At 37.8% G+C, this 15,485-nt stretch overlaps 1 long non-coding RNA gene across 3 annotated transcripts in view; it reads right to left on the reverse strand.

Annotated features, from left to right (window-relative positions):
* Positions 1-15,485, reverse strand: part of LOC118598863 — a 109,762-nt gene that overhangs the window by 24,377 nt on the left and 69,900 nt on the right. Inside the window, exon 3 of one of the 3 annotated variants that reach the window (XR_004948055.1) lies at positions 8,837-8,991. The exons of the other annotated variants lie outside the window; for them this stretch is intronic. This is a non-coding gene — a long non-coding RNA (uncharacterized LOC118598863). Of the gene's footprint in view, positions 1-8,836; positions 8,992-15,485 lie in introns of those variants that run through there. 3 annotated transcript variants of the gene reach the window in all.

Below are 15,485 nucleotides of genomic sequence, written 5' to 3' on the forward strand. Positions count from 1 at the left end.
AAAATATTGAGCCAGACTATAACTGTTTAAAAAGCAGTGGCAGTAGATTTCAAATTGGTAGAAATTGCTTCACTTTTTATTGACTATAAGGACTCCTATTCCTCAGTGGATTAAACATGTGTTTTATCATGAAAATATTGTTATTTTTTAAAAACTTGGGTGGACAAAAATTCCTTGCAAGGAAAATCCTATTACGATTTATTTTGCTTAAATAACAAAGACACATATCACTAAAAATGGTTCTGCTGTTTCCTGTTACAAGGAGGAACTTTAGTTAGATGTAGTTATCGAATAAGTAAAAACTGATTATTAAATGGTAACATTTTGTGTCTCTGACAAAGACTGATCGGGATTTGAACATTGAATCAAACAATATTGTAAAGTGAAATGTTGCTATTCTTTATCTTTTGAATTAGTTATTAAACATTGCTGTCAGCAATGTAATTAATTGTGATAAAACATTTGAATAGTTGCCCAGCACATGTTTGAAACACAGTTGCTTGGGGTTTTTGCAACCTTTCTGTCATCATGTTATCAGGCTTCTATGCTTTCATTTAAAGCCAATTTACTTTGACGAAGAGCTAAATGAAGGGTGTTAAAGCACTTTTTTTTTTAAAGTTTTGGAGCAATTTTTTGGTTAAAAAAAAAAAAACTTTAAGTTTTTAACCAAAAAGTCAAATTTTACTACAAAATATACATTGTTTTTTTTTCCTGGCTTGATATTCACCGGTTTTGTTGACATGTTCTTCAACTTCAGCTCCATTAAGCAAATACTTTACTACTAGACTATTTTAGCATTTACATTAAAAACACAAGTAGTATTTTCTAAATATATATATTTTTTTTAAATATGTTGTTTTGTAAACAGGAAGTCATGTGGATAATTGAAAATCCCTGGATAATTATTTGAAGTGGAATTGTGCAACAAGTGTCATGGCAGCCAAACCAGCTCTTCTTTTACCCAATGAACTGGAGCATTTGACCTGCCAGGTTTCATTTTGTTAAATCTTTTCACTGTGATAAAAAACTTCTTGGTTTAGACCATCAAACATTCAGATGCCTCTCATCTAGACTGTGTATGAAGGTTTTAGCCTAAAAAACATTTGATTTAAAAAAAAAAGGACATTATTCTGTTGTGGTGACGACCTTAAGCACCAATGTTTGTGCGTTTACTTCCAAAGTGTAACACATAACATACCTTTTGTTATTGTTCTCAAAGGAAAACTTTTGTTACATTATTACTGTCTTAGAATTGTAATAAACTATTATCCACAAAGATTTTGGGCAGTAAGTCTGTTGTAATACAAGAGTTCCTTAATATGCATTAAGTAAAAAAGAGTAAAAAAGTTTTTACTAATGCCTTTTTATGACAAAAGTAAAATTACTTTAATGATTAACTTTAGTATTGACCATATTTTACCATCTAAGGTGCAAAAAACAAGTTGATCAATCAATATCTGCTGTTTTTACAGGTGTTATAAGTACAGATGAAGCTGGGAAATGCAGTTCAGGTTCTAATTTACTTTATTTATAAAACTGATTAATGTAACTAACATAATTCAGGTCGCAAAAAACACTATATGTGTACAAAAAAAATGAATGAACACATGTCCTTTTATTTATTTTATATAACATAAAATCAAATTCTACGACTCACGCGTACTTATATATTCTTCACTAATGATACAGGCTGAAATGCTGCTTTTTTTAAAGCTGTGGACTGTTGTGACATAAATCGGCTGCAGTTTTCTTCTGTTGGTCTCTGATTTTTTTTAATGAAAGAGTGGTTCCCTTGAAGGAGCAAAGGACAGAGGCGGTGGTAAAGCTGGGGACATCTGCGAGGAGTTGAAGACTAACATATTTCAAGAACCACATGCACCTCAGATGTTCATCCCACAATTTGCTGCATTTTTGTGTTTTACTGCTCTATCAAAAGCTATTCGAGCTCCAATAGTAAATAAATTCACTTTTATCATTTTGCATTTGGTGAGATTTGCGTTAGATTTGAAGGAAAATGAGATGTAAAGCACCATGAACTCTCTAAACAGCCATAATAACTGTTAATATGGTCTTTTGGATTAAATAAAAGCATAAAAATGAAATTATGTCATTACCTATAGAAACATCCAATGAATATTATCAATGAACAACAGAAAAATTAATTATTTAATTTTGTTTGGGTGATTAAGGTAAATGGAAGGCCCAGAAAATAAATCCTCTTTTCTACGTGTTCTGTAAAAATGTATAATTCTCAGATAATCGACGAACACAATAGAAACATTTAGCCCCGATGGTTTATTGGGGTCTTAGCTGGAGTGATAAGTTGCAACATCCAGGTGATCATTAAATGTCTTATCAGCTGTTCACTTGTGAAGGAATTAAGTGGTACTTTAGTAAAGAACATTTTCACCTCAGAGTTTAATTAATATGAAAGAAGTGGCAAAACAATAGCCCCACTGCATTTGAAATCTTAACCCCGGGCGACCTCATTTGGAGTGCATATCTCAATGCTGCACCAGTCTAATCTATGCCATGTCAGCGTGACCAGGTGAAAAGTGGCGTTAATTCTATATTGAGGCTGGGCATGTGCTGTGAGCAGGAGAGACAGGTAGAGCGTGCCATGGGAGTCGGCGCGTGACCTTACAGGGATTGGCAGGCGGGGTGTTAATTGGATAGGTGCGCCAGACAATTTGTATTGGCCATCCCACTGCAGAAGACATTGTATCTAGTTTTTGACTCCCGAGACGAGCCGCTGGTCTCTGCCTATTCATGCTCTGAATATTGTGCATGAAATATGGTTTTTTGAGCGACTGTGCAACTTTCCCCAAACACAAAAGACTCAATGGGGAAAGAAGAAGAGCGTGAAGCACAAAGGAGAGCAAGAGGGAAATAACAAACACAAAGATTCTGAAGAATTCTGGAAGTTTATGTACAATTAAGAAAAAAAATCAAAAATATTTTTTTATTTCTATTTCCTTCATTTAAAAATATGGTGAGATTTTAAAAGAAATCTAGTAATAAATGCATATACTATAATACCAAATCAGAACAAGTTAGATGTTGATTTCTGACTTTTAGAATTTTCTATGTACATGTAACATGTCCCACTCTATTCTATTCTATTTTTCAAACTTTTCCTGCCTTTTAGTTGTCTTTAAAAGTCACTTTCAATTAAATAAATACAGCATTTCACAATAATAACTGGATTACTCAACATAACAATAAAACCATCAACTTATGTTACTAAATGTAAAAGTATATACTTTAAGGCTTCCTTAGATACTAACCTGATTGGATAAATTCATAAAATAAACACATTTTTGCTGACTTTCATTCAGATGAAATAATTGTAACTCGTAGACACATTTAACTTAAAATCAGTTGTAGTAAAAAAAAAATGGATTTATTCTTCTTGGTATAATGTGGTCACAACAAACAGGAAGTTCATTTGAACTGATCGAACATAACAATCTGCAAATGAAATAAAACAACTCAAATTTAAACAAAAACTACATAACTGGTTAAGAAAAATTAATGTTGACAGAAGTGGTACAGCATAAATAATGATCTATTTTTTATTTTAACGACATGGCTTAATTTATCTAAATCTTACCTAAATACTGTGTTAGTTGGACATGCATTTTCAGTTTGGAGTCACATTTTTGTATAATTCTGTAGAACATGGCAGGTATTTTTAAGATTAGCAAATGAATGAAACAATAGTTTGCAGTCAAACTAAGAAAGATTATTGTGTTTTTGTAAATTTGCATGCCTTGTATTTTCTTTGAGTCAAGTTTAAATTAAATCCAACTGCCACTGGATGCTGTTGGGCTTTTTTAAAATATAATTTCAATTTGCTGACTGTATGATGATAATATGTTAAAGTGTCAGGGAAAATAAAAATGAAAAAATCTTGACATTTAAAACATATAGCAGCAATGCTTAAATAAACTTTGAGTACTTTTTTCTTTTTTTTCTGTCTTACCTTCAGTCGTAATTTTACCAATTATGGCACAAAACCCCCCAAAAAACATAAAAATCTGATAAATAAATAAAGATTTTTCTCCTTCTCACTTTATTTCTTAAGCGATTCATTGGACAAGCAAATTTTGGGAGCATGTGGACATGGTGAAGACATTATTTTAGTTATAAGAGACTCTGTGAGCAGATTAAATAGTTATTGAGCAAATGTTACATACCAGGGACTTTATATTGTTAAGCCCTGGAAAAACACGTGCAAAGAAATATGAAAAAGTACTGTAACCCATTCTGTTTTTTTTTTTTTTTTTTTTGGTGCACATTTACAATTTTGCACTGCCATGTAGGATGACCAATTCAGACGTCCTTTCATTCAAATGTGAATGCTCCTTATACAGCAAAGGAGCTGTACAACCTTCAATTTAACCTCAACCATTGTGCTCCACGCAGGCCAGCCTCTCCATTGTTAAAGATGCTGCATCTTATTTTTTAATAAGCAAAAAGGATTAAATTAAACCTTGTGCAATCCAAAGGAAATGGGGATTTTTGGATGCATTCATACAAAATGTGTCTGGAAAAGATAATTCCACTTAATGGAAGGAATTTAAAGAAGTTGGCCGATGCATCTTCTCCAATTTGGATTATAGCTTGTGTGTTTGTGTGTGTGTGTTTTTTTCCTGCTGTCATCGTTTAAAAATGGAGAAAAATGTAGTATTTACATAAGACTAATAATCCCTAATTATTTAATTAAAAGCAATTAATTATCAGTTTTAGAATTCCTATTTATAAGTGGTGCTAAAAAATCTTATAAGATGATGTTTATTCTTCTTTTTCTATTTATTATCATTTGCTGAAACGGAAACAGTCTTGGATATAAATCTTCTTTTTTCCTTCTTGTCCGTTTCCTGTTCCCCTCTCGTTGAGCTGTCAAATTTGCGGGTGATATCTTTATTAAGTAAAAAAAAAAGAAAAGGAAAATCTATTGTTTCTGGGGGTGGGACGGAGTATTTCCAAGTTGTGGGCTTTAAAATGGATACAAGAATGTGTTCGGTCAGCTTGAACAGCACAGGAGGATTTTGGGGAGGACCCGTCCTTTGTGACACATGCAGCATAGACATAATGAATTATATTATAATTACAAAGCATAGTCTGTAGGAGTGGACAATATAGATATTTAGCCAGGGGGTGGAGTGTGCTGCTCCATAGAGGCTGAGCCACTCCAGACTGCATTTCTATTTAGATCACTTTAACTTAGACAAATCTCAATATGAATGAATGAATGCCGCTTTGTTCAGGAAATAAAAACATTTGAACAAAGGCGCTTCATCTTTCTCATACGCGGGGGGCATGTAACCAATTGTACCCAACTCTGGAGGGAGACACCAAACTCCCAACACAACTTTGTCAAAAAGTGCGCTCTATTTATTTATATATATATGTGCTGAAAACCCAGAAAGACAAACATGGAAAACTAAATAAACAGACACGAAGCTCCTTCACAGAGGACACCGGTTTGTGTGTGTGATGCTGCAGGAATTGCATTGTGTGTGGTGGGCTGGGCAAAGCAGAGCAGAGCGAGCCGGGAAGAAGCAGAGGGGAGGAAAGCTGGCAGTGACTGAGAAGATGAGGATTTGACGGCAAGGTGACAAAGAGTTCAAACAAAATGAGGCTTGTAGATTAGCAGCACTCCCCTCAGTGACAGGTGTCATCTCTTGGGGCAGTCTGTCACTCTGCCTGCTGCCACTCCTTATATAATATGAGGAGACGGAGAAAGAGGGAGAGGAGGATAAGCAGCGGCACTCTCCAAGCATGTTCCATCCCGCTGTACCTGCCAGTAAGCGAGATTAAACCCTGATTGGCAGGAGGGGAGAGCGGGGAACAAAAGTTAAGCAAACGATTATTTACCTCTGTGCTCATTTGACTTATGGAAAGCAACAAAATGAGTGCTCTGATGCCTTTGGACCTAATTTACTAAACACTAATTTTGATGATTTTGTTGTAAAGTTTTCTTTTTTTACAAAAAAATTTTGTTAAAATTGTTAAAAAACAAATACAAATGTATTGAATAATCTTTATGGAAAATCAATTTTTGAGAGAATTGGAGTTTTAGATCAGATTAGGCTCACAAAAAGTAGTATTGTGCAGCAAAAATGAACAAAAAACACTTTTTTTTTGTAATTTAAAATATATTTACAAAAGAGCAGCTAGTGTGTAGTAGGCTTTTGTTGTCATTGCTCCTTTGAAGAGAGTCAGTTGAGTTTTGCACAGACCATTAACAAGTGTGCGTGATTGAGGAAGGTATTAACTAAAGCTCGGAGGGAGCCAGCTCCTGTCATCCTGGTGACATGCAGACTGAGACCTGCTGCTCTCTGCCCAGGACTCCAGCCATCTGCTCCACAGATTGCACCGAAACACACAACACAGCGAGTGCTGCTGCCTCCCCTCTGGGTGCGAGAGTCACCAGAGGGTCAGCTACTTCTCCGGGACTTTCTCCCTCACAGGTTTCCCGACCCCGTCTGCATATGCTGACGGTGAACGCGGGGGAACTTCAATAAAATCCGCGGATTGGGCCGATTTAACAGGCGCGAGGGGGGGAGACGGCACAAGAAAGATGGAATGACAGAAGAGCAGAAAAACAAGAGACGTATTCGGATGTTTGTTTTTGACAGATGAGGGATGCCCCCTATTGACTTTGTCGGGGAAGATAGAAACAGGGGTGGAGATAGTAAAGCCAAGGAGAAACGATCCGAGCGGCTGCGTTCTAGCAGTGAGGAAAAAAAGGTCACTGAGAATATCGGGACAAATGAAAGACTCGGGCATCTAATATTTTAAAATATTCATTGCAGAGGTTAAAAGCAATCGAGGGTTATGGCAATAGAATGTTTGGCACCCTCCCAAATGAAAATCTGAATAGTGGGAAAGTTGTGTGGTATCAGGCATAAAATAAAAAAAAAAAAAGATGAGACATCTTTCTGTCACCTTGCCGATTATGGATTAATAACACGAATAATTCAAATTAAGGCACTCGACCCATGTTTCCAAACACTTTTTCCCCATGTTTTGTGCAAATGAATTTCCGGACCAAACCTATGTCACACATTTGCAACATGATGGCATCTGTGCCCCGCACACTGCAAAACAAGGCATATGCCTCACAGTGCCTCTCTGGTCTGTGAACCAGTGTCCGTTGGGGAAATCGACCACCCTGGGCACAGTTGTGCTGGAGTGAGTAATGAGGCAGGCTTTCCACGACGGCTGATAGAGGCTCCTATTAACAGCCACGCTTCAGGGTATTCTCTATGCCTGTGTTGTGGAATGGAAATGAGATCTGATAGAAGCATGTATAATTTGTTGTCACATCAAAGTGACATTTATTAGCTTTATTTCCCTATCAATGTTACATCTACTGTACCTCTGGGTATATATTTCAGAAGTACGGCTTTAGTAACTTTCATGAAGTTCTTTAACCGTTTGTACGATTGTTCGTCTTCATTACTTTTATTTCGATTTCAATGGCAAAATGTGCTTTACTCTACAAATAAATGCTCCAAAACCTTCAGTTGCTCCTTAAGGAAATCGTGAGCGTTTTCTTTAATCTATGATGCCATTTTCATCATTTCTGTCTTTCTTTCTATCTATCACCGAGGTTGATCATTCTTTGAAATACTGTATATAAAAGTTTTTTTTCTTTTTCCATTGGGTTTTAATATTTTTTCATTCATCTGTCATCGTTCTCACTGAGACAAACACATATGCAGTTTCAATTAATTTCAAAGCCATTCTGAAGTGGACTTTTCTTTTGGATTCATCCAACATCCCTCTTCATGTCTTTGTGACTTTGAATTGGGATATTGCGGGATATGCCACTATCACAAGCAAATTATTTCCATGCATCCAACAGAGAACTGAGCAACGAAGGGTCATATTTTTACCACTGCATGTAGAGATGTGCAGCATTATAACTCATGAGTGGCACCTCATTTCACACAGCCTAATGGCTTGACACTGAGAGCACACAGGGGATCCAGGCAGGGGCGCTTCCTCTTATATATGTATTTTTTTGGTACAAGTTTTATGAGATATAAGGATTAAGGTTGATTGAAAGTTGAAGTGAAGGGAAGTACTGCATGGCTGGCATAGAAAAACTTCCTTTTTTATTTAAAAGATGTGAGGATAGCCTAAAAAATGACAAATTTTCCTGTAAACAAAAACAGAAAAAACCTGCATCTAACCACAAAAGCCTGTGATATTTACCAGACAAAGATAAAGAAGAACAGACACCACTCCTCCTCAGTGAACTTATCTCACCCGCATGGATGTGACAGACAGCGCAGCCCTCCAGCTTAGTTGTCATACACCGGCGACCAGCCAGAGCTCCTCAGGTTGCGTGATTGTATAATTGTGTTGTGACACCCTGAACCTAACAGTGGTGTATAACCATGTTAATTTTCTGATAGCACACCGTGGGCCGTTGGAATCAGAGTTATGATGGGTGTAATTTGTGGCTCCAATGGCAGACTGAAAGGAGCGGGTCATCAGCAGTATAAATACAAATTAAAATTGATGCAGGTCTCATTTCTGCTTGACCAGTTTGTGTTGGAAAAGGCGACGGCGAGCCGGGAATTGTGCCCTCGCCTTTAAAGCCGTTTGGGCTTCCATTTCAATTCAGAGCCTGGAGGCAGAAAACTTCAAATAATATTTCCCAAAGATTAAGTGCTTTATTACAAGTACACAAAAAAATTCAGAGGGTTGGAAATATGAAAAAATGTAAACTTTTTTTTTGAGTTTTTCACTTTAAATGGAGTCAAAGAAACAAAAATGAGGAAAATATAAGGATTTATAAAAAAAAATCTAATATCAATGGAATAGATTTTTGTCTTTGTGTGAGAGTCTTTAAAGTTGTGTGTGTGTGTGGATGTTATGTCCAGCAAAGGCAAAGAGGCATGCTCCTGAACTCTGTCACTGTTTCTCTGACAGGCAGTTCAAGAGCTCTTCATTACAGCCTGTGTGCATCTGAGGGAAAAGAGAAACAATGCTTTAGAGCCCGCTGCACATAACCTTTCCATTCAAACAACAGATCAAACTGTCTGCAAATCATTCTGTCCAGTCCAAAGTTGAGCCAAAAAAAACACAATAACCAGCCAGCAGGAAACAATAACACTTTTAAGGTAAAACTTTTGCCAAAATATAATGAAGAAATACCAAAAGAAGTCCCATTTTAACTGTTTATATCACTCATGTAGTAAAGCAATCAGAATATGCAATCTATAGTCTGACAGTTTAATGCATACATCAAACAAAGGCTCGTCAGTAATGTTTCATACAAATCCACTGATATAATAATTATACTATCCCCAGTCCTTAGTGGAGGTTGATTGTTCTTGCTGTGAGCTAACACACTTAATTGTAGTATGCAAATGAGAGCAATTACAAAGCTTTTAGGTGAAGAGATGACAGCTGAGGTTGGTTTTATTGGGGGGCCTTACCCAAACAGTTGTCATGGAAACCACATAGAATAACACAACTGTCAAACGGGTATAATCTGGTGGTAAGTCGAGAAATGGCCTCATCTGTACCTCGTGTTTATAAACTGACGCATCTGAAAGAGAGATTCTTTGATTACAGAACAAATTGTCAATTTGAGTTGTGCAGGGGGGGGGGGTAAAAATGAGGGCTCATTTGATGAAAAACAAATGTTGGAATGGATTCAATTTTCAAACCGACACTTCAGAAAAATATGAAATATACTTGCAAACACACAAATAGCCCACAATGATTTTTTTGTAGTGTCTGTAATTAGGAGTTTTTGATAATTATTTTTATAACAGTCATTTAGCACACTGTGAAGTTTGTAGCTGCAGAAAACAGGCTAAACATCTGCTCCAAACAAGACACCACTGAATTCTTCTGCTGATATATTGGTAATTAACAACAATTTGTTTGCACATTGTTAACTAAAAATAAAGGCACAGACACAACAGATAAAATAAAAAAAAGTCCTTAAAATTATTGCTAATATTTAAACTCTTTCCAGCAAGATTCCCGAATGGAGCTTTGAATATTTAGTCTTTGTTCATCCCTGAGCACACCTGCTATCATGAAAAGTAAAAAGTTGTGTTCAGAATCTATTTAAATTAAAAAAAAACACACACACAAAATGGATAACAATTATTTCTGTGGAGGCTGTCATGAATTAAATATGACTGCTTTCTGAGAATGAGATGTTATGGAGGTAAATGGCGAGAGGCAGCCTGTAATTGAGGCGGCAGCGGCATGGCCTGCTGAACTAATCCCTGACTTGGTCATGTGACTGGTGGCTCACCAATGGCAGGAGTTCTTTTCACCACAAAGCCAACACAGCTGGGAAAATTGATTTCTCATCTGAGCCGTATTTGATAGCTTTAGAAATCAAAAATTAAAATGAACTCACCTATGCCCTGTTATTACAAAAGAGCAAAAATAAATTGGGCAGCGGCGGTTCGTGTGAGACGGGAGGCCCTGACAGGGAATTCAAAGATGCAAACTCTTGGTAGCCTTTAAGTTTGTTTTGTGCTCTTTACCAAATAAAAAACTAAAAATAAAATACATTAATTAAACCTATTATTTTTCTGGTTATATTATTAATTTTTTGTTGGATTTTTTTTGTATTTCGGTTTTGTATTTTTAATTGTTTTAAAAATATTAGGACATTTTTAATTATATTTAAGCAATAATAAATAAATATCTTCTGGAAAAGCCTAATTAAGTGTTGTCAATATATCAATACTGTTAATGTTTTGAGAGGACTTTATATACTCATTAAATCAGACAGCTTCTTCAAATTTACAGTCGGATTCTTGGTTAATTACAAACCAATTTACAATTAAATATAGACACTCATTATTTGCCAAGACATAATGAGCGACTAATTTTCCCGTTCAATATTAGAGCAGTGTAAACAACTATTTAACAAACATTTAGGAGTCAGACTGCTGTGTGCGGGAAAGGAGTGAAAGTGGCCAGGACGTGAAGCGAAACAAAGTAGCTAGTTATGCTGACAAACAGCGCGCCGAAACAGATGTTCTTGCAGTTGGATGTGAAGATCAATAGGCGGTGCGGAGCAGCAATATAGTTACCTGAGCTGCTGCTACTCGGAGCAGATGTTAAACAGACTGATGCCCTGAAAGCCTGATCAATGGACAGGAGGCAGATGGGGAGGGAGAAGATGTAGGAGTGTTGGGAAGCTCAGCTAAAATACGGAGCTACATTTGATATGTAGATCCACAGCGTTACACAAAACTAATCAACCCTAACTTTGGTGAAACTTCAGCTTCCCCCCGAAAGCTCCGCTTCCTTCATTGACATCTGTGTCATACTAATTACCGGTGAATTTACCTCTTCAAAGACAGGATGCTGTTGAGGTGATTATTCGTCCCATCTCATCATTCTAACCAGGTAGGTTAGGTGAACTGGGATGACCGGCGTAGGGTGTTGAAAACAAGATTCAGCAGTTTTGGACGGCAAGGAAAACTTCCCTAATTAGAAGCTGCGAGAGGCAGTGTCAGTCTGCAGTCCATAAGACTTCACCTTTACCTTCCATTAGTGAAATAAATGCATACTGAAAAGTATGTCTTGGCCATTGTAAGTCATCTTATGTTTATTTTTTACAACAACAAAATCTATGAAACGATACCAACATAATTAATAGACATTTGAAAATAAAAGGTGCCAAAAAATAATAAAAAGAATGAGGTATTCTTTTTTTTTCTGCGAACACCGTCCACCTGCAGGAAAAAATCCGAAACACACAGACATTCACTCACATACACACACAGATCTCCTGACATCCAAAGTCCCAGTGGCCTTGCTGTCCGAGAAGCAACTTGAACTGGGCGATAACCTGATAGACTTTATCTTGTCTTTTCCTGGGTCGCAGTGAAGCCTGAAGAAGACACTTCAACTCCACAGCATCCCCCCAGAGTCCTAACCTTCCCCTCCTCTCCGCTCGCCGGCATCGCGGCGAGAGAGAGCTGTCAAGCGGCCTGTTGCTTATTGATGTTTCTGCATGTTTTATGTCTTTCTGGAGATATGACGGCCCTGACACAGTGCTGATTTCCATCAGCTTGCCACATACCGCACGGAGTGACAGCTGGGGAAAGTGTAAGAAGAAGAAAAAAAAAGGAAAACAATCGGTGGGGATGTCATTGGCTTGGGCCTCATCTCTGACCGAGGATTCTCCTCCCTTCTAATGAAAATGTTTCATTCACATCTCATTCCTCCCTTGCTGATGAATTCAATAGAAGAAAAAAGAGAAACGAATAGTGAGGGAAAGAAATTCAGCTTTTGTAAGATTGGTGAGGCAAGAAGAGAGGCTGACCCTGGTGCCAAAGGTTTTGACACTGCATCAATCCCTTTAAGGGTAAGGCCTTCTGGACTAGCTCTGGCTGGAGATTACTTCCACACATCTGAGGGATGGCTGCTCTATCTATTTCACACATTCTATGCAGAGGACAGCCTTGTATGCTTTGGATCCTGAGCTGCCCAGTAAATTAGGTCTGAGATCATTCCATGGAATGAAGGGAGCTATCCAAGGCAATTCAACCCTAAACCATTGACAGAGAGCTTACCGAATCCCTGGAAAAAAAGAGACACACATCCATTCCCTCCTTTCTCTTTATGATACCAAACAGAATGTACCGTGGGTAATCCCAATAAGGCTCTTTACTTGCAAATTCAAGTATATGCACACATGTACCGATAAGACGCTCCCACACGGCTTTCTCACATACATGGTATTGAGAAGCACGGTGCTGCTGTTAAGCTTTCGCACTTTTGTCAGAAAGTGAATTAAAATTCTTAATGAATTTGCTGTTGTGATGCTAAAACGCCACATGTTGAAAAGCTGTTAAATATTTTTCATGTCTACTGATGAGATTTATTTGCACAAAAATGTTTTTTTTAGCTCCAGGATTTTTTTTTTCTTGATATTTTCTAAATTAATTATATTTGTCTTTAAAATGAACCCATAGTGACATCCGTGTAACAGAAAATATCTGAAATGTTTTGTGTGGTTAACTTGGCTTGCTGCATTTTTCACATAATTTTATTTTAAACGGAAAATAGGTAAAGTATGACATACAACATGGATTTATTTAAATTCAATAAAGCACAGTTCCATATTTTTTGCTTTCATTTAGGCATTTCAAATTAAATACACCCTTTTTTCCATGTATCCATACATTTTTATGCCAAAATTACTACAGCCATAATTAGATTCACAACAAGGACTAAATTAGCTGTTACTAAATCATTTTAATTTCCTTATCCTGGTAGAAGATTGTGACAGGTGTCATAGTTGCTATTATGTTTGGCATCCCAACATGTTATAATGGATAATTGATCCATCAAAAAACATCAAACTAAGGCAATAACTAGCTGGAGACTGGCACATTGAACATGCAGAAAATCGAATTTAACCCCATGTTGACTGAGACACTTCCGTGCTCTGTCGATCAAGCATGTCTCTCCTTGACAGCTCTGTTCGCATGTTGTTAAATAATCTAAAGGGAGAAAAGAAACATAAAAGAAAAAGCAGTCTCAGAGGACCTGTCACTGAGAAAGGAAAATGCCATGGGGGGCGAGGAATGCCTTCAGTCGCGCAGCTTTTCACATTTTAATTTCAGTCTGCAGGACTGACTCATGGTAGCGCCTGAGTGAGTGGGTCCTGGGAGTCAGGGCTCACGCTGACCCCTGAGCATAGACTAGCCCAGAGAGATGTCAGCTGAGAGCTCCTGAGGTCCGCCAGGCTGCCAAGCTCTTTGAAAGCTGCTGCCAATTCAGCCTAAGTTTCAGCTGAATGGTCGCAACAGAGAAGGGGAGCAACAGCAATAAAAACGGGTTGCAAAAGGAAGAGAATTTGCTTTCAAAATGTATTTGGCCTTTGACCCCGCATCCGACCTCGTTGCCTACCTCTTTGATGCGCGGAATAATTTTTTGAGAGAAGCTGAAAGAGGGGTGGGCTTCGGGGGTGGACTCGGAGCCTGTCAGTGTAAATATATTAATAATCTGACAGCTTCATCTGCTTTTGAGGGCTGCACTTGACAGGTGCACAATGGCTGGCGCTGTAGTCCTTCTCGTACACATCTAGCCTTCCTGTCTGAACAACACAGAGAGTTTATTAAGACATCACACTCCCGTGAAGTATTGATTTTAAACCAGCCTCTGTCACTTACAGTATTAGCCCAAGAAGGAGATCCAAAATATGTGATGACAGCTAAATGTAACCTGATGAATGTGTCTGAGAGAACTTTTTATTTTTATTTTTTTACTTTAGTTGCTTTTTATTTTGTTGCTATAGCCTTCTATTCACACACATACAACTTAATTTAAAAAAAATTCAGCCGATTTTTCTTTTTAATTAAAATCAACCTTAAAATTTCATATAGAAAGAAAATAGTTGCAACTAAGTTTGCGCAGAAAAAAAAGAGCTAATGCTATCTGGAACAAAGGAGGGGGATGTGCATCTGGCTGTGGAAATGCACCCCGCCTCTCAGACAGCGGGTCTGTCCATGGAGAGACAGAGGCAGAGAGGGGTCAGCGAGAGCACAGGTAATTGAGGTGTCCCCTCCCCTCCTTTTTTTTTTTTCCTGGGTTTCTCACCCCATCCTTTCACCCTGCTCCCCAATTCCCCCTCCCTGCTATCCACACAGCGGGCACAATTACGCTCCCCATCACCCCACCAGCTGGCCCCCGTGATCCCACACTTCTTACTAAACGCGACTCCATCGGCCCTTTCCCTCTTAACCTCGCAGCACCCGCTCCGGGGGAATGGTAAAGCCGCGCATGGAAAGAAAGGAAAAACTCTCAACTTCTTTTAACATAAAACACACAGTAAAATCCAAGATAAGCAGTTTGTGCATTGAAATATGAACCTGGTATTTGTTGAAATCTGCACATTTATTTAAGTTAGAGAGGATTTAATTGGAAGTACCGGTGTGAGACTGTGAACAAATTACTTGAGAAGGCATTAAAAAGTGACAACTCGGCGTAAAGAAGCTGAATTGAGTAGAAAACTTAGGAAGATTTCATGCTAACAATTTAAATTAAACTATAATGGCGATCAACATATATGTTAATTGAATGGCTTAAAATAGATTCCAAGACCCAAGAGTCAGCCCTATCATATTTCTGCTTCACATGTCTGTTGATCGACAGTGTTTTCCCTCCATCCTTTCACATTAATGAGAGGGATGGCTCTCCTGTGCGTTATTACCTGAAATAATACCATATGGTAAAATGTAAACAACATCTGCATATTCATGTCATAACTTCATCTGTTTAATTAGTTCCAGCAAAGCAGTTTACCCTCTGAGGCCCTCGCTGTCAGAGCAGTGATGGTAGAGCCGTGCCCCGCTGTCGCTCCTGACAGTCCTCCATTGTTCAGTTGACGCTCCTGCCCTGTCTGTTTAATGCCAGGTGCGTCTTTACAGGCCACAGATCAGGTAAGGTGAGCTAAAGGGGTTGCTTTT

Source organism: Oryzias melastigma, linkage group LG6 (assembly GCF_002922805.2).
Source record: "Oryzias melastigma strain HK-1 linkage group LG6, ASM292280v2, whole genome shotgun sequence".
NCBI lineage: Eukaryota > Metazoa > Chordata > Actinopteri > Beloniformes > Adrianichthyidae > Oryzias > Oryzias melastigma.